This window comes from Salmo salar, unplaced genomic scaffold (assembly GCF_905237065.1).
Source record: "Salmo salar unplaced genomic scaffold, Ssal_v3.1, whole genome shotgun sequence".
Taxonomy (NCBI): domain Eukaryota; kingdom Metazoa; phylum Chordata; class Actinopteri; order Salmoniformes; family Salmonidae; genus Salmo; species Salmo salar.
The window spans coordinates 69,867-90,000 of record NW_025547551.1 but is presented as its reverse complement, the minus strand read 5'-3'; the positions used below and the strand labels follow the sequence as shown (position 1 = coordinate 90,000).

The 20,134-nt window shown below is 49.8% G+C and overlaps 1 long non-coding RNA gene across 1 annotated transcript in view; it reads left to right on the top strand.

Moving 5' to 3' along the window:
• Positions 1-2,416: 2,416 nt before the first annotated feature.
• The window catches only part of LOC123731951 (uncharacterized), a 35,507-nt gene continuing 17,789 nt past the window's right edge, over positions 2,417-20,134 (top strand). The window contains exon 1 of the long non-coding RNA XR_006762936.1: positions 2,417-2,656. This is a non-coding gene — a long non-coding RNA (uncharacterized lncRNA). The remainder of the gene's footprint in view (positions 2,657-20,134) is intronic.

Below are 20,134 nucleotides of genomic sequence, written 5' to 3'. Positions count from 1 at the left end.
ACACCACACCACACACCACACGCACACACCACACACACACCACACACACACCACACACACACCACACACCACACACACACACACACCACACACACACCACACACACACACACCACACACCACACCACACACACCACACACCACACCACACACACCACACACACCACCACACGCACACCACCACACACCACCACACACACACACCCCACACACACCACACACACCACACCACACACACCACACACACACACCACACACACCACACACACCACACACACCACGCACATCACACACACCACACACACACACCACACACACATGTAATAGAGACACAGTATATAGACTACTATAATAGACTACTATAATAGACTACTATAATAGACTACTGTAATAGACTACTATAGTAGACACAGTATATAGACTACTATAATAGACTACTATAATAGACTACTGTAATAGACTACTGTAATAGACTACTGTAATAGACTACTATAGTAGACACAGTATATAGACTACTGTAATAGACTACTATAATAGACTACTATAATAGACTACTATAATAGACACAGTATATAGACTACTATAATAGACTACTATAATAGACTACTGTAGTAGACTACTGTAATAGACTACTGTAATAGACTACTGTAATAGACTACCGTAATAGACTACCGTAATAGACTACCGTAATAGACTACTGTAATAGACTACTATAATAGACTACTGTAATAGACTACTGTAGTAGACACAGTATATAGACTACTGTAATAGACTACCGTAATAGACTACTGTAATAGACTACTATAATAGACTACTGTAATAGACTACTGTAATAGACTACTGTAATAGACTACCGTAATAGACTACTGTAATAGACTACCATAATAGACTACTATAATAGACACAGTATATAGGCTACTGTAATAGACTACTGTAATAGACTACTGTAATAGACTACCGTAATAGACTACTGTAATAGACTACTGTAATAGACTACTAAAATAGACTACTGTAATAGACTACTGTAATAGACTACTGTAATAGACTACTATAATAGACACAGTATATAGACTACTGTAATAGACTACTGTAATAGACTACTGTAATAGACTACTATAATAGACTACTATAATAGACTACTGTAGTAGACTACTGTGATAGACTACTGTAATAGACTACTATAATAGACTACTATAATAGACTACTGTAGTAGACTACTGTAGTAGACTACTGTGATAGACTACCGTAATAGCCTACTGTAATAGACTACCGTAATAGACTACTGTAATAGACTACTGTAATAGACTACTGTAATAGACTACTGTAATAGACTACTGTAATAGACACAGTATATAGACTACTATAATAGACTACTGTAGTAGACTACTGTAATAGACTACTATAATAGACTACTATAATAGACACAGTATATAGACTACTATAATAGACTACTGTAATAGACTACTGTAATAGACTACTGTAATAGACTACTGTAATAGACTACTGTAGTAGACTACTGTAGTAGACTACTGTGATAGACTACTGTGATAGACTACTGTAATAGACTACTATAATAGACTACTATAATAGACTACTGTAGTAGACTACCGTGATAGACTACCGTAATAGACTACCGTAATAGACTACTGTAATAGACTACTGTAATAGACTACTGTAATAGACTACTGTAATAGACTACTGTAATAGACACAGTATATAGACTACTGTAATAGACTACCGTAATAGACTACCGTAATAGACTACTGTAATAGACTACTGTAATAGACTACTGTAATAGACTACTGTAATAGACTACTGTAATAGACACAGTATATAGACTACTGTAATAGACTACTGTAATAGACTACTGTAATAGACTACTGTAATAGACTACTGTAATAGACTACTGTAATAGACTACTGTAATAGACTACCGTAATAGACTACCGTAATAGACTACTGTAATAGAGACCCATTTTGTAATGGCTGTGGAAAGGAAATCTATGAGGGTTCAGGCGGTTGATCTTGGGTCAGAGTACCGGGTCAGAATACCGGGTCAGAGTACCGGGTCAGAGTACCGGGTCAGAATAAAGCTAGTCCGTTATGGACTAGTGAACCGGGTCAGATCAAAGTTAGTCCGTTATGGACTAGTGAACTTGGGAAGTGTCGCTGGACAGAATGGAAGTTAATAAAGCAACTGACTAACCTGACAATGGATAACCAGGACACACACACACACACACACACACACACACACCACACACACACACACACACCCACACACCACACACACCACACACCACACACACACACACACACACACACACACACACACACACACACACACACACACCACACACACACACACCCACACACCACACACACACACACAATCTCCCTTTCCTCTTCACATCCCAGCATGCTTTGCTCAGGAGGAAGAGGATGAGATGGGGATTAGTGTGTGTGTGTGTGTGTGTGTGTGTGTGTGTGTGTGTGTGTGTGTGTGTGAGAGAGAGAGAGAGAGAGAGAATATAAATCTTCCCAATCCTCTTTCCGTCCAGGGACAGTGGGAGACGCAGCCCTGTGTGTTTTTTGGACTCTTAACTATCAGGACAAAGGAACATCAGCAGGAAGCGGAACACGGAACAGACAGTAAAGGTGGGGTAGTAACTGTGTGTAACGTTTCCGTTTATACAGGTAGAGAGGTAGGTACGGGTAGACTCTGTACGCGGAGGACGACACAGCGGAGCTTTCTGATGTAACCGACTACGGCTTTTAGTGGGTTTGTCTCTCGTTCAGGATTCTCTGTTCACTGAGAAGCTGATGTTTCCGTCCAAGACTAAGCTTCCCCGTTTTCACACGGCTAAGTCCCTTACTTTTATACTGGTTGACTTCAAGGTTGTTTTGGGGAGGTTTTTTTACCTTTGTGAACTTTCTGTTCTCTCTGGTCTCCCTCACGCCTCTCGGACGGCTGACGGGTTTGAGATCGGAGGAGGTATTTAGCAGATATATCGTAAAGAGCTCTAGCTGGCGTTAGTGTTTTTTGACGGCGGAGGGTTCTGTCTTCGCCACATAGTGATATGAGTCTTCGTCGTCATCATCGTCGTCTTCATCAGACGCGTGATGCAGTTGATCCTATTAGGAGGAGGATGACTTGACAGGCAGAAAAACACAACATGGCCGTCTCCTACTAGACAAACACGATGGACATAGTTTGATTGGAGATTGAGACTGTGTGTCCCAAATGGCACAGTATTCCAACAGGTGCCCTGGTCAAAAGTAGTGCACTTCGAAAGGGAACAGGGTGTCATTTTGGGGGAGGATATATCTTGAAGTTTTGATCCTCCAGGTAAGTCCAGGACGAAAGGGGAAGTTTGTTGACAACAACCTGTTTTACATTTCAACTGCGTGATGTGATGTTACTGAGGTACGCTGATACAGTACAATACATCATGTCAGTTCCTCTTCTGGAAGGAAGGGACGGTTTGTTTAGAGGATACGTCCCCCGGGAAGGGAAAGTGGTTTTTATCATGTCAGTTCCTCTTCTGGAAGGAAGGGAAAGTGTTTTTTATCATGTCAGTTCCTCTTCTGGAAGGAAGGGACGGTTTGTTTAGAGGATACGTCCCCCGGGAAGGGAAAGTGGTTTTTATCATGTCAGTTCCTCTTCTGGAAGGAAGGGAAAGTGGGTTTTATCATGTCAGTTCCTCTTCTGGAAGGAAGCGACGGTGGTTTTTATCATGTCAGTTCCTCTTCTGGAAGGAAGGGACGGTTTGTTTAGAGGATACGTCCCCCGGGAAGGGAAAGTGGTTTTTATCATGTCAGTTCCTCTTCTGGAAGGAAGGGACGGTTTGTTTAGAGGATACGTCCCCCGGGAAGGGAAAGTGGTTTTTATCACGTCAGTTCCTCTTCTGGAAGGAAGGGACGGTTTGTTTAGAGGATACGTCCCCCGGGAAGGGAAAGTGGTTTTTATCATGTCAGATCTGGTCTGGTGATACAGAACAATCTGTCTTCAGGAAGAAGTTATCATGATGTCGTTCCTCAGAAAGTTTCCCCTTCCTGTTTGTTATGTAGTACTACTTCCTGTTTGTTATGTAGTACTACTTCCTGTAGTACATGTAGTCGTGGTCCTCTGTGCGGCACGGTTGGTAGTACATGTAGTCGTGGTCCTCTGTGCGGCACGGTTGGTAGTACATGTAGTCGTGGTCCTCTGTGCGGCACGGTTGGTAGTACATGTAGTCGTGGTCCTCTGTGCGGCACGGTTGGTAGTACATGTAGTCGTGGTCCTCTGTGCGGCACGGTTGGTAGTACATGTAGTCGTGGTCCTCTGTGCGGCACGGTTGGTAGTACATGTAGTCGTGGTCCTCTGTGCGGCACGGTTGGTAGTACATGTAGTCGTGGTCCTCTGTGCGGCACGGTTGGTAGTACATGTAGTCGTGGTCCTCTGTGCGGCACGGTTGGTAGTACATGTAGTCGTGGTCCTCTGTGCGGCACGGTTGGTAGTACATGTAGTCGTGGTCCTCTGTGCGGACGGTTGGTAGTACATGGCGCTTGCAACACCAGGATAGCGGGTTCAACTTCTGGGATCACCCAGACGTTAAAAATATATCCACGCATGAATGTAAGTCGCTTTGGATAAAACGTTTGCTAATGGCATATATTAGAGTTTAAGAGACTCTCCAGAGGTAGGGTTTCAGGTGTCTAGAGACTCTCCAGAGGTAGGGTTTCAGGTGTCTAGAGACTCTCCAGAGGTAGGGTTTCAGGTGTCTAGAGACTCTCCAGAGGTAGGGTTTCAGGTGTCTAGAGACTCTCCAGAGGTAGGGTTTCAGGTGTCTAGAGACTCTCCAGAGGTAGGGTTTCAGGTGTCTAGAGACTCTCCAGAGGTAGGGTTTCAGGTGTCTAGAGACTCCAGAGGTAGGGTTTCAGGTGTCTAGAGACTCCAGAGGTAGGGTTTCAGGTGTCTAGAGACTCTCCAGAGGTAGGGTTTCAGGTGTCTAGAGACTCTCCAGAGGTAGGGTTTCAGGTGTCTAGAGACTCTCCAGAGGTAGGGTTTCAGGTGTCTAGAGACTCTCCAGAGGTAGGGTTTCAGGTGTCTAGAGACTCTCCAGAGGTAGGGTTTCAGGTGTCTAGAGACTCTCCAGAGGTAGGGTTTCAGGTGTCTAGAGACTCTCCAGAGGTAGGGTTTCAGGTGTCTAGAGACTCTCCAGAGGTAGGGTTTCAGGTGTCTAGAGACTCTCCAGAGGTAGGGTTTCAGGTGTCTAGAGACTCCAGAGGTAGGGTTTCAGGTGTCTAGAGACTCTCCAGAGGTAGGGTTTCAGGTGTTTAGAGACTCCAGAGGTAGGGTTTCAGGTGTCTAGAGACTCTCCAGAGGTAGGGTTTCAGGTGTCTAGAGACTCTCCAGAGGTAGGGTTTCAGGTGTCTAGAGACTCTCCAGAGGTAGGGTTTCAGGTGTCTAGAGACTCTCCAGAGGTAGGGTTTCAGGTGTTTAGAGACTCTCCAGAGGTAGGGTTTCAGGTGTCTAGAGACTCTCCAGAGGTAGGGTTTCAGGTGTATAGAGACTCTCCAGAGGTAGGGTTTCAGGTGTCTAGAGACTCTCCAGAGGTAGGGTTTCAGGTGTCTAGAGACTCTCCAGAGGTAGGGTTTCAGGTGTCTAGAGACTCTCCAGAGGTAGGGTTTCAGGTGTTTAGAGACTCTCCAGAGGTAGGGTTTCAGGTGTCTAGAGACTCCAGAGGTAGGGTTTCAGGTGTCTAGAGACTCTCCAGAGGTAGGGTTTCAGGTGTTTAGAGACTCCAGAGGTAGGGTTTCAGGTGTTTAGAGACTCTCCAGAGGTAGGGTTTCAGGTGTTTAGAGACTCTCCAGAGGTAGGGTTTCAGGTGTTTAGAGACTCCAGAGGTAGGGTTTCAGGTGTCTAGAGACTCTCCAGAGGTAGGGTTTCAGGTGTTTAGAGACTCTCCAGAGGTAGGGTTTCAGGTGTCTAGAGACTCTCCAGAGGTAGGGTTTCAGGTGTCTAGAGACTCCAGAGGTAGGGTTTCAGGTGTTTAGGAAAGATGAGCAGGGACTCTGCTGTCCTGACTTCAGGGGGAAGCTGGTTCCACCATTGGGGTGCCAGGACAGAGTAGAGCTTGGACTGGGCTGAGTGGACATTGGGGTGCCAGGACAGAGAAGAGCTTGGACTGGGCTGAGTGGACATTGGGGTGCCAGGACAGAGAATAGCTTGGACTGGGCTGAGTGAACATTGGTGTGCCAGGACAGAGAATAGCTTGGACTGGGCTGAGTGAACATTGGTGTGCCAGGGCAGAGAAGAGCTTGGACTGGGCTGAGTGGAGATTGGGGTGCCAGGACAGAGAAGAGCTTGGACTGGGCTGAGTGGACATTGGTGTGCCAGGGCAGAGAAGAGCTTGGATTGGGCTGAGTGGAGATTGGGGTGCCAGGACAGAGTAGAGCTTGGATTGGGCTGAGTGGAGATTGGGGTGCCAGGACAGAGAAGAGCTTGGACTGGGCTGAGTGGGAGCTGCCCTCCCGTAGGGGTGGGATGTAACCCCAGAATGATCCAGCGGTAGAGAATGTGGTGCAGCCCCAGAATGGTCCAGCGGTAGAGAATGGGGTACCATGTGGGATGTAGCCCCAGAATGGTTCAGCGGTAGAGAATGGGGTACCATGTGGGATGTCGCCCCAGAATGGTCCAGCGGTAGAGAATGGGGTACCATGTGGGATATAGTCCCAGAATGGTCCAGCGGTAGAGAATGGGGTACCATGTGGGATGTAACCCCGGAATGGTCCAGCGGTAGAGAATGGGGTACCATGTGGGATGTAACCCCAGAATGGTTCAGCGGTAGAGAATGGGGTACCATGTGGGATGTAACCCCAGAATGGTCCAGCGGTAGAGAATGGGGTGCCATGTGGGACGTAGCCCCAGAATGGTCCAGCGGTAGAGAATGGGGTACCATGTGGGACGTAACCCCAGCATGGTCCAGCGGTAGAGAATGGGGTACCATGTGGGACGTAGCCCCAGAATGGTCCAGCGGTAGAGAATGGGGTACCATGTGGGTTGTCGCCCCAGAATGGTCCAGCGGTAGAGAATGGGGTACCATGTGGGATGTCGCCCCAGAATGGTCCAGCGGTAGAGAATGGGGTGCCATGTGGGATGTCGCCCCAGAATGGTCCAGCGGTAGAGAAAGGGGTACCATGTGGGATGTAACCCCAGAATGGTCCAGCGGTAGAGAATGGGGTGCCATGTGGGACGTAGCCCCAGAATGGTCCAGCGGTAGAGAATGGGGTACCATGTGGGACGTAACCCCAGCATGGTCCAGCGGTAGAGAATGGGGTACCATGTGGGACGTAGCCCCAGAATGGTCCAGCGGTAGAGAATGGGGTACCATGTGGGTTGTCGCCCAGAATGGTCCAGCGGTAGAGAATGGGGTACCATGTGGGTTGTAGCCCCAGAATGGTCCAGCGCTAGAGAATTGGGTACCATGTGGGATGTCGCCCCAGAATGGTCCAGCGGTAGAGAATGGGGTACCATGTGGGACGTAGCCCCAGAATGGTCCAGCGGTAGAGAATGGGGTACCATGTGGGATGTCGCCCCAGAATGGTCCAGCGGTAGAGAATGGGGTACCATGTGGGATGTCGCCCCAGAATGGTCCAGCGGTAGAGAATGGGGTGCCATGTGGGATGTAGCCCCAGAATGGTCCAGCGGTAGAGAATGGGGTACCATGTGGGATGTCGCCCCAGAATGGTCCAGCGGTAGAGGATGGGGTACCATGTGGGATGTCGCCCCAGAATGGTCCAGCGGTAGAGAATGGGGTACCATGTGGGATGTCGCCCCAGAATGGTCCAGCGGTAGAGAATGGGGTACCATGTGGGATATAGCCCCAGAATGGTCCAGCGGTAGAGAATGGGGTACCATGTGGGATGTCGCCCCAGAATGGTCCAGCGGTAGAGAATGGGGTACCATGTGGGATGTAGCCCCAGAATGGTCCAGCGGTTGGGACTTTGTGTTCCGTACCTGATGATGTCAGGTGAAAGCAACGATGCGGTCGATATGATTGGCTGGCTCTTTTTATTTGCAGGTGGTTCTGTTTTGCATTGGTGATGTCACAATGACTCTCACACACACACACACACACACACACACACACACACACACACACACACACACACACTCCTGGCTTCATTTTGTTGCTCCTCAGATAATGGCACAATCAAACATTTTCTTTCTGGTTAATAATTAAACTGCTGAAAAGGACCAGAGGAGAGAGAGAGTGAAAACACACTGTCCTGCCCAGCCTCCTGCCCTGTCTTTAGCCCAGCCCAGTGTCCTGCCAAGCCTCCTGCCCTGTCTTTAGCCCAGCCTAGCGTCCTGCCCGGCCTCCTGCCCTGTCTTTAGCCCAGCCCAGTGTCCTGCCCGGTCTCCTGCCCTGTCTTTAGCCCAGCCCAGCCCAGTGTCCTGCCAAGCCTCCTGCCCTGTCTTTAGCCCAGCCCAGTGTCCTGCCCGGCCTCCTGCCCTGTCTTTAGCCCAGCCCAATGTCCTGCCCGGCCTCCTGCCCTGTCTTTAGCCCAGCCTAGTGTCCTGCCAAGCCTCCTGCCCTGTCTTTAGCCCAGCCCAGTGTTCTGCCCGGCCTCCTGACCTGACTTTAGCCCAGCCTAGCGTCCTGCCCGGCCTCCTGCCCTGTCTTTAGCCCAGCCCAGCGTCCTGCCCGGCCTCCTGCCCTGTCTTTTGCCCAGCCCTGTGTCCTTCCAAGCCTCCTGCCCTGTCTTTAACCCAGCCCAGTGTCCTGCCAAGCCTCCTGGCCTGTCTTTAGCCCAGCCCAGTGTCCTGCCAAGCCTCCTGCCCTGTCTTTAGCCCAGCCCAGTGTCCTGCCAAGCCTCCTGCCCTGTCTTTACCCCAGCCCAGTGTCCTGCCAAGCCTCCTGCCCTGCCTTTAGCCCAGCCCAGTGTCCTGCCCTGTCTTTAGCCCAGCCCAGTGTCCTGCCAAGCCTCCTGCCCTGTCTTTAGCCCAGCCTAGTGTCCTGCCCAGCCTCCTGCCCTGTCTTTAGCCCAGCCCAGTGTCCTGCCAAGCCTCCTGCCCTGCCTTTAGCCCAGCCCAGTGTCCTGCCCTGTCTTTAGCCCAGCCTAGCGTCCTGCCCGGCCTCCTGCCCTGTCTTTAGCCCAGCCCAGTGTCCTGCCCGGCCTCCTGCCCTGTCTTTAGCCCAGCCTAGTGTCCTGCCAAGCCTCCTGCCCTGTCTTTAGCCTAGCCCAGTGTCCTGCCCGGCCTCCTGCCCTGTCTTTAGCCCAGCCCAGTGTCCTGCCCGGCCTCCTGCCCTGTCTTTAGCCCAGCCCAGTGTCCTGCCCAGCCTCCTGCCCTGTCTTTAGCCCAGTCCAGTGTCCTGCCCAGCCTCCTGCCCTGTCTTTAGCCCAGCCCAGTGTCCTGCCAAGCCTCCTGCCCTGTCTTTAACCCAGCCTAGTGTCCTGCCAAGCCTCCTGCCCTGTCTTTAGCCCAGCCCAGTGTCCTGCCCATCCTCCTGCCCTGTCTTTAGCCCAGCCCAGTGTCCTGCCAAGTCCCCAGCTTTGTGTTTAGCCCAGCACTGCCTCCAGCTTTCAGCCCATCCTCCAGCCCAGCCTCCTCCCCTGCCTCCAGCACTGCCTCCTGCCCTGCCTCCAGCCTCTAGCCTTCTGCCTCCTGTCCTGCTTCCAAACTTCAGCCTCCAGCTCAGCCCCCTACCCTGCCTTCCGCCTCCAGCCTTCATCCTACTGCCCTGCTTCCAGCCCAGCCTCCAGCCCCCTGCCCTGCCTCCAGCCTCCTGCCTTGCTTCCAGCCCGGCCTACAGCCCCCCGCCCTGCTTCCAGCCCAGCCTCCAGCCTCCTGCCCAGCCTCCTGCCCTGCCTCCAGCCTCCTGCCCTGCCTCCAGCCCCTCCAGCCCCGTAGCCTGTTACATAGCCTCTCTATAGCGTAGCCTGTTACATAGCCTCTCTGCAGCGCAGCGTAGCCTGTTACATAGCCTCTCTGCAGCACAGCCTGTTACATAGCCTCTCTGCAGCGTAGCCTGTTACATAGCCTCTCTGCAGCGTAGCCTGTTACATAGCCTCTCTGCAGCGTAGCCTGTTACATAGCCTCTCTGCAGCGTAGCCTGTTACATAGCCTCTCTGCAGCGCAGCGTAGCCCGTTACATAGCATCTGCAGCACAGCGTAGCCTGTTACATAGCCTCTCTGCAGCGCAGCGTAGCCTGTTACATAGCCTCTCTGCAGCGTAGCGTAGCCTGTTACATAGCCTCTCTGCAGCGTAGCGTAGCCTGTTACATTTCCTCTCTACAGCGTAGCCTGTTACATAGCCTCTCTGCAGCGTAGCCTGTTACATAGCCTCTCTGCAGTGTAGCGTAGCCTGTTACATAGCCTCTCTGCAGCGTAGCCTGTTACATAGCCTCTCTGCAGCGTAGCCTGTTACATAGCCTCTCTACAGCGTAGCCTGTTACATAGCCTCTCTACAGCACAGCGTAGCCTGTTACATAGCCTCTCTACAGCACAGCGTAGCCTGTTACATAGCCTCTCTGCAGCGTAGCCTGTTACTTAGCCTCTCTACAGCGTAGCCTGTTACATAGCCTCTCTGCAGCGTAGCCTGTTACATAGCCTCTCTACAGCGTAGCCTAGCCTGTTACATAGCCTCTCTACAGCGTAGCCTGTTACATAGCCTCTCTGCAGCGCAGCGTAGCCTGTTACATAGCCTCTCTGCAGCGCAGCGTAGCCTGTTACATAGCCTCTCTGCAGCGTAGCCTGTTACATAGCCTCTCTGCAGCACAGCGTAGCCTGTTACATAGCCTCTCTGCAGCGCGGCGTAGCCTGTTACATAGCCTCTCTGCAGCGTAGCCTGTTACATAGCCTCTCTGCAGCGTAGCCTGTTACATAGCCTCTCTACGGCGTAGCCTGTTACATAGCCTCACTGCAGCGTAGCGTAGCCTGTTACATTTCCTCTCTACAGCATAGCCTGTTACATAGCCTCTCTGCAGTGTAGCCTGTTACATAGCCTCTCTACAGCATAGCGTAGCCTGTTACATAGCCTCTCTACAGCATAGCGTAGCCTGTTACATAGCCTCTCAGAACGACTACATCCCCCTGCCCTGCCTCCAGCCTCCTGCCTTGCTTCCAGCCCGGCCTACAGCCCCCCGCCCTGCTTCCAGCCCAGCCTCCAGCCTCCTGCCCAGCCTCCTGCCCTGCCTCCAGCCTCCTGCCCTGCCTCCAGCCCCTCCAGCCCCGTAGCCTGTTACATAGCCTCTCTATAGCGTAGCCTGTTACATAGCCTCTCTGCAGCGCAGCGTAGCCTGTTACATAGCCTCTCTGCAGCACAGCCTGTTACATAGCCTCTCTGCAGCGTAGCCTGTTACATAGCCTCTCTGCAGCGTAGCCTGTTACATAGCCTCTCTGCAGCGTAGCCTGTTACATAGCCTCTCTGCAGCGCAGCGTAGCCCGTTACATAGCATCTGCAGCACAGCGTAGCCTGTTACATAGCCTCTCTGCAGCGCAGCGTAGCCTGTTACATAGCCTCTCTGCAGCGTAGCGTAGCCTGTTACATAGCCTCTCTGCAGCGTAGCGTAGCCTGTTACATTTCCTCTCTACAGCGTAGCCTGTTACATAGCCTCTCTGCAGCGTAGCCTGTTACATAGCCTCTCTGCAGTGTAGCGTAGCCTGTTACATAGCCTCTCTGCAGCGTAGCCTGTTACATAGCCTCTCTGCAGCGTAGCCTGTTACATAGCCTCTCTACAGCGTAGCCTGTTACATAGCCTCTCTACAGCACAGCGTAGCCTGTTACATAGCCTCTCTACAGCACAGCGTAGCCTGTTACATAGCCTCTCTGCAGCGTAGCCTGTTACTTAGCCTCTCTACAGCGTAGCCTGTTACATAGCCTCTCTGCAGCGTAGCCTGTTACATAGCCTCTCTACAGCGTAGCCTAGCCTGTTACATAGCCTCTCTACAGCGTAGCCTGTTACATAGCCTCTCTGCAGCGCAGCGTAGCCTGTTACATAGCCTCTCTGCAGCGCAGCGTAGCCTGTTACATAGCCTCTCTGCAGCGTAGCCTGTTACATAGCCTCTCTGCAGCACGGCGTAGCCTGTTACATAGCCTCTCTACAGCATAGCCTGTTACATAGCCTCTCTGCAGCGTAGCCTGTTACATAGCCTCTCTGCAGCGTAGCCTGTTACATAGCCTCTCTACGGCGTAGCCTGTTACATAGCCTCACTGCAGCGTAGCGTAGCCTGTTACATTTCCTCTCTACAGCGTAGCCTGTTACATAGCCTCTCTGCAGCGTAGCCTGTTACATAGCCTCTCTGCAGTGTAGCGTAGCCTGTTACATAGCCTCTCTGCAGCGTAGCGTAGCCTGTTACATAGCCTCTCTGCAGCGTAGCGTAGCCTGTTACATAGCCTCTCTACAGCATAGCGTAGCCTGTTACATAGCCTCTCTACAGCATAGCGTAGCCTGTTACATAGCCTCTCTACAGCATAGCGTAGCCTGTTACATAGCCTCTCTGCAGCGTAGCGTAGCCTGTTACATAGCCTCTCTGAACGACTACATCTGACCTTCACAACCTGTTTCATTTCCATAGCAACTTTAGGCCCTTCTCCCTGTTTACCCAGTCGATATATTGAAGTCTAATCTTAATGATAGTAATGATAGCATCCATTATGGCTCTGAGTTCGGCAAATACAGTCTGCTTTGATCTCCGTTCCTACCTGGGAATACAGATACGTGGCAGTACAGTAGCCTAGCTGTATAGTCTGGTTATTACAGGTCTACCTACAGTAGAATCAGCTGTATAGTCTGGTTATTACAGGTCTACCTACAGTAGCTGTATAGTCTGGTTATTATAGGTCTACCTACAGTAGAATCAGCTGTATAGTCTGGTTATTATAGGTCTACCTACAGTAGCTGTATAGTCTGGTTATTACAGGTCTACCTACAGTAGCTGTATAGTCTGGTTATTATAGGTCTACCTACAGTAGCTGTATAGTCTGGTTATTACAGGGCTACCTACAGTAGAATCAGCTGTATAGTCTGGTTATTATAGGGCTACCTACAGTAGCTGTATAGTCTGGTTATTACAGGTCTACCTACAGTAGAATCAGCTGTATAGTCTGGTTATTATAGGGCTACCTACAGTAGAATCAGCTGTATAGTCTGGTTATTATAGGTCTACCTACAGTAGAATCAGCTGTATAGTCTGGTTATTATAGGTCTACCTACAGTAGAATCAGCTGTATAGTCTGGTTATTATAGGTCTACCTACAGTAGAATCAGCTGTATAGTCTGGTTATTATAGGTCTACCTACAGTAGCTGTATAGTCTGGTTATTATAGGTCTACCTACAGTAGAATCAGCTGTATAGTCTGGTTATTATAGGTCTACCTACAGTAGAATCAGCTGTATAGTCTGGTTATTATAGGGCTACCTACAGTAGCTGTATAGTCTGGTTATTATAGGTCTACCTACAGTAGAATCAGCTGTATAGTCTGGTTATTACAGGGCTACCTACAGTAGAATCAGCTGTATAGTCTGGTTATTATAGGTCTACCTACAGTAGAATCAGCTGTATAGTCTGGTTATTATAGGTCTACCTACAGTAGCTGTATAGTCTGGTTATTATAGGGCTACCTACAGTAGAATCAGCTGTATAGTCTGGTTATTATAGGTCTACCTACAGTAGCTGTATAGTCTGGTTATTACAGGTCTACCTACAGTAGAATCAGCTGTATAGTCTGGTTATTATAGGTCTACCTACAGTAGCTGTATAGTCTGGTTATTATAGGTCTACCTACAGTAGAATCAGCTGTATAGTCTGGTTATTACAGGTCTACCTACAGTAGAATCAGCTGTATAGGCCGGTTATTATAGGGCTACCTACAGTAGAATCAGCTGTATAGTCTGGTTATTATAGGGCTACCTACAGTAGAATCAGCTGTTCACCAGCCAGCCTGTCTCTCTCTCTCTCTGTCTGTATCTGGCTCTGAGGGGCCTGTCTCTCTCTCTCTCTGTCTGTATCTGGCTCTGAGGGGCCTGTCTCTCTCTCTCTCTGTCTGTATCTGGCTCTGAGGGGCCTGTCTCTCTCTCTCTCTGTCTGTATCTGGCTCTGAGGGGCCTGTCTCTCTCTCTCTCTGTCTGTATCTGGCTCTGAGGGGCCTGTCTCTCTCTCTATCTGTCTGTATCTGGCTCTGAGGGGCCTGTCTCTCTCTCTCTCTCTCTGTATCTGGCTCTGAGGGGCCTGTCTCTCTCTCTCTGTCTGTATCTGGCTCTGAGGGGCCTGTCTCTCTCTCTCTCTGTCTGTATCTGGCTCTGAGGGGCCTGTCTCTCTCTCTCTCTGTCTGTATCTGGCTCTGAGGGGCCTGTCTCTCTCTCTCTCTGTCTGTATCTGGCTCTGAGGGGCCTGTCTCTCTCTCTCTCTCTGTCTGTATCTGGCTCTGAGGGGCCTGTCTCTCTCTCTCTCTGTCTGTATCTGGCTCTGAGGGGCCTGTTCTCTCTCTCTCTGTCTGTATCTGGCTTTGAGGGGCCTGTCTCTCTCTCTCTCTGTCTGTATCTGGCTCTGAGGGGCCTGTCTCTCTCTCTCTCTCTGTCTGTATCTGGCTCTGAGGGGCCTGTCTCTCTCTCTCTCTGTCTGTATCTGGCTCTGAGGGGCCTGTCTCTCTCTCTCTCTGTCTGTATCTGGCTCTGAGGGGCCTGTCTCTCTCTCTCTCTGTCTGTATCTGGCTCTGAGGGGCCTGTCTCTCTCTCTCTCTGTCTGTATCTGGCTCTGAGGGGCCTGTCTCTCTCTCTCTCTGTCTGTATCTGGCTCTGAGGGGCCTGTCTCTCTCTCTCTCTGTCTGTATCTGGCTCTGAGGGGCCTGTCTCTCTCTCTCTCTGTCTGTATCTGGCTCTGAGGGGCCTGTCTCTCTCTCTCTCTGTCTGTATCTGGCTCTGAGGGGCCTGTCTCTCTCTCTCTCTGTCTGTATCTGGCTCTGAGGGGCCTGTCTCTCTCTCTCTGTCTGTATCTGGCTCTGAGGGGCCTGTCTCTCTCTCTCTCTGTCTGCATCTGGCTCTGAGGGGCCTGTCTCTCTCTCTCTCTGTCTGTATCTGGCTCTGAGGGGCCTGTCTCTCTCTCTCTGTCTGTATCTGGCTCTGAGGGGCCTGTCTCTCTCTCTCTCTGTCTGTATCTGGCTCTGAGGGGCCTGTCTCTCTCTCTCTCTCTGTCTGTATCTGGCTCTGAGGGGCCTGTCTCTCTCTCTCTCTGTCTGTATCTGGCTCTGAGGGGCCTGTCTCTCTCTCTCTCTGTCTGTATCTGGCTCTGAGGGGCCTGTCTCTCTCTCTCTCTGTCTGTATCTGGCTCTGAGGGGCCTGTCTCTCTCTCTCTCTGTCTGTATCTGGCTCTGAGGGGCCTGTCTCTCTCTCTCTCTGTCTGTATCTGGCTCTGAGGGGCCTGTCTCTCTCTCTCTCTGTCTGTATCTGGCTCTGAGGGGCCTGTCTCTCTCTCTCTCTCTGTCTGTATCTGGCTCTGAGGGGCCTGTCTCTCTCTCTCTCTGTCTGTATCTGGCTCTGAGGGGCCTGTCTCTCTCTCTCTCTGTCTGTATCTGGCTCTGAGGGGCCTGTCTCTCTCTCTCTCTGTCTGTATCTGGCTCTGAGGGGCCTGTCTCTCTCTCTCTGTCTGTATCTGGCTCTGAGGGGCCTGTCTCTCTCTCTCTCTGTCTGTATCTGACTCTGAGGGGCCTGTCTCTCTCTCTGTCTGTATCTGGCTCTGAGGGGCCTGTCTCTCTCTCTCTCTCTGTCTGTATCTGGCTCTGAGGGGCCTGTCTCTCTCTCTCTCTCTGTCTGTATCTGGCTCTGAGGGGCCTGTCTCTCTCTCTCTCTCTCTGTATCTGGCTCTGAGGGGCCTGTCTCTCTCTCTCTCTGTCTGTATCTGGCTCTGAGGGGCCTGTCTCTCTCTCTCTCTGTCTGTATCTGGCTCTGAGGGGCCTGTCTCTCTCTCTCTCTGTCTGTATCTGGCTCTGAGGGGCCTGTCTCTCTCTCTCTCTCTGTATCTGGCTCTGAGGGGCCTGTCTCTCTCTCTCTCTGTCTGTATCTGGCTCTGAGGGGCCTGTCTCTCTCTCTCTCTGTCTGTATCTGGCTCTGAGGGGCCTGTCTCTCTCTCTCTCTGTCTGTATCTGGCTCTGAGGGGCCTGTCTCTCTCTCTCTGTGTCTGTATCTGGCTCTGAGGGGCCTGTCTCTCTCTCTCTCTGTCTGTATCTGGCTCTGAGGGGCCTGTCTCTCTCTCTCTCTGTCTGTATCTGGCTCTGAGGGGCCATGCTGAAGCCACCAGCCAGCCTGTCTCTCTCTCTCTGTGTCTGACCTCAATGAGAACACAGCAGCTCGTTCTGTTCATCAATCATTCATCACCTAGTAGGGTGTCAGTGGGCCAGGTGTCCTTCCTGGTTGGAACTGTCTCCCTCGTTTCAGTAGGACCTGTAGACATTAACGAGGTCCAGTAGGACCTGTAGACATTAACGAGGTCCGGTAGGACCTGTAGACATTAACGAGGTCCAGTAGGACCTGTAGACATTAACGAGGTCCAGTAGGACCTGTAGACATGAACGAGGTCCAGTAGGACCTGTAGACATTAACGAGGTCCAGTAGGACCTGTAGACATTAACGAGGTCGAGTAGGACCTGTAGACATTAACGAGGTCCAGTAGGACCTGTAGACATTAACGAGGTCCAGTAGGACCTGTAGACATTAACGAGGTCCAGTAGGACCTGTAGACGAGGTCCAGTAGGACCTGTAGACATTAACGAGGTCCGGTAGGACCTGTAGACATTAACGAGGTCCGGTAGGACCTGTAGACATTAACGAGGTCCGGTAGGACCTGTAGACATTAACGAGGTCCAGTAGGACCTGTAGACATTAACGAGGTCCGGTAGGACCTGTAGACATTAACGAGGTCCGGTAGGACCTGTAGACATTAACGAGGTCCAGTAGGACCTGTAGACATGAACGAGGTCCAGTAGGACCTGTAGACATGAACGAGGTCCGGTAGGACCTGTAGACATTAACGAGGTCCAGTAGGACCTGTAGACATTAACGAGGTCCGGTAGGACCTGTAGACATGAACGAGGTCCGGTAGGACCTGTAGACATTAACGAGGTCCGGTAGGACCTGTAGACATGAACGAGGTCCGGTAGGACCTGTAGACATTAACGAGGTCCGGTAGGACCTGTAGACATTAACGAGGTCCGGTAGGACCTGTAGACATTAACGAGGTCCAGTAGGACCTGTAGACATTAACGAGGTCCAGTAGGACCTGTAGACGAGGTCCAGTAGGACCTGTAGACGCGGCCGGTCCGCGGGAACATTAACGAGGTCCAGTAGGACCTGTAGACATTAACGAGGTCCAGTAGGACCTGTAGACGAGGCCCGTCCGCGGGAACATTAACGAGGTCCAGTAGGACCTGTAGACATTAACGAGGTCCAGTAGGACCTGTAGACGCGGCCGGTCCGCGGGAACATTAACGAGGTCCAGTAGGACCTGTAGACATTAACGAGGTCCAGTAGGACCTGTAGACATTAACGAGGTCCGGTAGGACCTGTAGACATTAACGAGGTCCGGTAGGACCTGTAGACATTAACGAGGTCCAGTAGGACCTGTAGACATTAACGAGGTCCAGTAGGACCTGTAGACATTAACGAGGTCCAGTAGGACCTGTAGACGCGGCCGGTCCGCGGGAACATTAACGAGGTCCAGTAGGACCTGTAGACATTAACGAGGTCCAGTAGGACCTGTAGACATTAACGAGGTCCGGTAGGACCTGTAGACATTAACGAGGTCCAGTAGGACCTGTAGACATTAACGAGGTCCAGTAGGACCTGTAGACGCGGCCGGTCCGCGGGAACATTAACGAGGTCCAGTAGGACCTGTAGACATTAACAAGGTCCAGTAGGACCTGTAGACATTAACGAGGTCCAGTAGGACCTGTAGACATTAACGAGGTCCAGTAGGACCTGTAGACGCGGTCGGTCTGTGGGAACATTAACAAGGTCCAGTAGGTTTAGTCATTACAGAAGGGTGACTTGGTGAAGAGGATTTTGAATATTGACTCTGTGGTCCTCAACCAGCCAGCATGGAAGCTACTGGTGTTTAGATTTTCATTGGCTTCTCTCCAAGCTTGGCTCAATGTGCAGGGAACTTTGTGTTTGCATGATATGCCAACGGCTGTGTCCTCTAACCCAGCCTGGCAGTTAGGACTTATCCTCTGTTACCATAGAGACGTGTATATACTAGAATCCTCTCTCTGTGTTCTGTTACCATAGAGACGTGTATATACTAGAATCCTCTCTGTGTTCTGTTACCATAGAGACGTGTATATACTAGAATCCTCTCTGTGTTGCTCTGTTACCATAGAGACGTGTATATACTAGAATCCTCTCTGTGTTCTGTTACCATAGAGACGTGTATATACTAGAATCCTCTCTGTGTTCTGTTACCATAGAGACGTGTATATACTAGAATCCTCTCTCAGTATTGTTCTGTTACCATAGAGACGTGTATATACTAGAATCCTCTCTGTGTTCTGTTACCATAGAGACGTGTATATACTAGAATCCTCTCTGTGTTCTGTTACCATAGAGACGTGTATATACTAGAATCCTCTCTGTGTTGCTCTGTTACCATAGAGACGTGTATATACTAGAATCCTCTCTCAGTATTGTTCTGTTACCATAGAGACGTGTATATACTAGAATCCTCTCTGTGTTCTGTTACCATAGAGACGTGTATATACTAGAATCCTCTCTGTGTTCTGTTACCATAGAGACGTGTATATACTAGAATCCTCTCTGTGTTGCTCTGTTACCATAGAGACGTGTATATACTAGAATCCTCTCTCTGTGTTCTGTTACCATAGAGACGTGTATATACTAGAATCCTCTCTGTGTTCTGTTACCATAGAGACGTGTATATACTAGAATCCTCTCTGTGTTCCTCTGTTACCATAGAGACGTGTATATACTAGAATCCTCTCTGTGTTCCTCTGTTACCATAGAGACGTGTATATACTAGAATCCTCTCTGTGTTCTGTTACCATAGAGACGTGTATATACTAGAATCCTCTCTGTGTTCTGTTACCATAGAGACGTGTATATACTAGAATCCTCTCTGTGTTGCTCTGTTACCATAGAGACGTGTATATACTAGAATCCTCTCTGTGTTCTGTTACTATAGAGACGTGTATATACTAGAATCCTCTCTGTGTTGCTCTGTTACCATAGAGACGTGTATATACTAGAATCCTCTCTGTGTTGTTCTGTTACCATAGAGACGTGTATATACTAGAATCCTCTCTGTGCTCTGTTACCATAGAGACGTGTATATACTAGAATCCTCTCTGTGTTCTGTTACCATAGAGACGTGTATATACTAGAATCCTCTCTGTGTTGCTCTGTTACCATAGAGACGTGTATATACTAGAATCCTCTCTGTGTTCTGTTACCATAGAGACGTGTATATACTAGAATCCTCTCTGTGTTCTGTTACCATAGAGACGTGTATATACTAGAATCCTCTCTCAGTATTGTTCTGTTACCATAGAGACGTGTATATACTAGAATCCTCTATCAGTGTTCCTCTGTTACCATAGAGACGTGTATATACTAGAATCCTCTCTGTGTTCTGTTACCATAGAGACGTGTATATACTAGAATCCTCTATCAGTGTTCCTCTGTTACCATAGAGACGTGTATATACTAGAATCCTCTCTGTGTTGTTCTGTTACCATAGAGACGTGTATATACTAGAATCCTCTCTGTGTTCTGTTACCATAGAGACGTGTATATACTAGAATCCTCTCTCAGTATTGTTCTGTTACCATAGAGACGTGTATATACTAGAATCCTCTCTGTGTTCTGTTACCATAGAGACGTGTATATACTAGAATCCTCTCTCAGTATTGTTCTGTTACCATAGAGACGTGTATATACTAGAATCCTCTCTGTGTTCCTCTGTTACCATAGAGACGTGTATATACTAGAATCCTCTCTGTGTTCTGTTACCATAGAGACGTGTATATACTAGAATCCTCTCTCTGTGTTCTGTTACCATAGAGACGTGTATATACTAGAATCCTCTCTGTGTTCTGTTACCATAGAGACGTGTATATACTAGAATCCTCTATCAGTGTT